Raw genomic sequence first — 2,506 nt, forward strand, 5'->3', positions numbered from 1 at the left:
GTGTTTATCCCTGTTGGGTTGGAAAGCCTCAGAATTCCCAAAGCAACCGTTTAGCACACAAGGCTTGACCGGGCTGCCCCTCTCGGTCCCATGAAAATCCCCCACAATCCACGGGGTTTCTGAGCATCGAGGGTGAGCTCGCGGCTCGCGTGGAGCCGGATGAGACGGGAGACGAAACCGCCGCAAGAGCCACCGCAAGATATAGCTGGCGCGAGCCGCTAGCGGCGGCTTCCTCTTCTTCCCCGGCAAGCTGATCTTCTCGCCGGAGGTAAGTCCTCCCTTGGGTTACTTGCATCTGCCTCCGACCGCCTCGTCCTCCCCGGCGAGCTCGCCCAGCAGCGTCGTCTGCTATCCCTAGTTCACAATGGACCTTCTCCTCTGACCACTGCTTAACCTGCCATGCCCCATCTCCATCGGTGCCATCTACGACGCTAGCTGCACCGAAGCAGACGAGCTCTTGGACTCCTCCTTGTCTACTTATGCTTCCTCTTCCTCCTTTTCTTGTTGAGAGTTCAAGTGTTAACATACCTTGCTAGACTAAAGTGTGTGATGGATTACTACATTAATATGAATATATTTAACTATTAATATACATGGATGCATGGAGGTGAATTACCACATGAAAAGAATCAGCAGTTTTTTTGGTGTACAGAAGTAATTGCAGTTGGCTGATGTTTATCAAGAGTTAGTGTATTGCTCACATGCTCAAAAGAATTGGGAATATAAATTTGTTAGTTCGAAACTTATAAATATGTCGGGATGATGCTTCAGTGGACATAACCGTGCCTTGCTTTTCTAGTAAGTGCGCAGATAAATGCAACAATAAGTTGTTCTTCCCCTAGCCAAACTTGTTTCTTATTGTTAGTTTCTTACTGCTTTTTTAATAGATAACTAGTTCATGTTTCAAGTTTCTTTTACACGGATGCTAGATTGTCCAATTGAAATTGCGGCAACAAGAAATAACTCTTAATTGTGCTCAGACAAAACAGAAAATTAGTTATGTTTTGTTTAGGGATGGAAAAGAGAGTTCATTAACAGTTTTTCTGAGAAGTATTAGACCCATTTTGAGGCATGTGATTTATTCTGTGGTTAGTATATCAACATCAGCTTGTCTCGAGCAGCAGCTTGGTGTTATACATGAGTGTGTGACTTGTTTTTGTAACCTTAATTTTTGATCAGCAAATGTTGCAATGACTATCAGCTACCTGCCACACACTTGTTGAACATTTGTGTCTATTTGCAATGATTGTCCAGTACCTACCTAGAATGCTAATGTTCCTACAAGGCAAACTGATTTGTTAATTTTCCCATATATAATTAATGTCCTTTGCTAGACACCAAATCTCACATAGATGATTTGTATTTTTTGGGGCGCAGTATCTCCTAATTTAACAGGATGGAGAAGCCGCATTCCCTTCTTTGCATGGCAAGCTTGCATTTCCCCCGGTATGTATCTCCACCATGTTGCTTATTTACTTCTTTATGTGCAGTTCAACTTGGTTTTCATGCCAGATTCTTTTTTTCACTAAATCTTGAAAAAGCATCAGGATGATGCTGATAAGTGCTAGGTTGTGCCTTCTAGTTGCTTCCAAAATTACATAATATGATTACAATTGCTGTTAATTAGTGTGTAATTTATTGAAAGATTACAGAATATGCCATATTTTCTTATGCCATGTAAAGGAAAGAGATGTTCCATGTACTTTGTTGCTAGGATTACATTCGCTTCCTTAGAATTCTTTTTGGACAAAAGATAAGGTTGTTGCTGAACTACTATTCCTGTTAATAACTATGTAATCTAAGTTCTCTGTTGTATGACCTAGTGGTTTGTTCTGCTTGGTCTGCCATTATTCTAAGTTTATATGAATAAGGATGAAATTATTCTACCTCTGGCTCAGTAATAATTTTAGTTCTGTTTTGACATCCTTATTTTTAGATAAGGATAGAGAAGAAGCCCAAACTTAGGGAGTCGTATTAAAGCATTAGCCGGCAAGATAAAGCGATGAGCCAAGTGACAGACACCAGCTGAATCAACTGTCTCCTTATCTTCTTAACACCATAGTTATTACAATTTAAACTTTGTCTTGGCTAAGTTTCTGTTGGTTTTTAACACATAGTAAAATCTTCTTGAAAAGTATTGTGGATTCCTTTTGCATTAGTTCTTAAATTTTTTATGGCAGTGACATGCATGCTTGAGATGCTAGTTCAAACTACATGCTTTTGAGATGGAACAGATGAATGTTACATGGCACCTTAGTTATCAATATTGCGAGATTGATGTGGCCTTTTAACTTGGCTGATTGCTATTTGTGGGTGTCACTTGTTAATTTGACATGATGATGATTATTAGCAATTTATTTAGTTTCTCATCTTATGTATGGGTGTTACAATTCTGTAGCAAGTTCTCTTCTTCTATGAGTTGTTTAAGATTGCAAAGATTGAAATTTTAAGCGTGGTGCTATTGTTTGTGTCATCTTATGGCAAGACCTGCCTACCAAACAGTATT

The sequence above is a fragment of the Triticum dicoccoides genome, chromosome 5B (genome assembly GCF_002162155.2).
Source record: "Triticum dicoccoides isolate Atlit2015 ecotype Zavitan chromosome 5B, WEW_v2.0, whole genome shotgun sequence".
NCBI lineage: Eukaryota > Viridiplantae > Streptophyta > Magnoliopsida > Poales > Poaceae > Triticum > Triticum dicoccoides.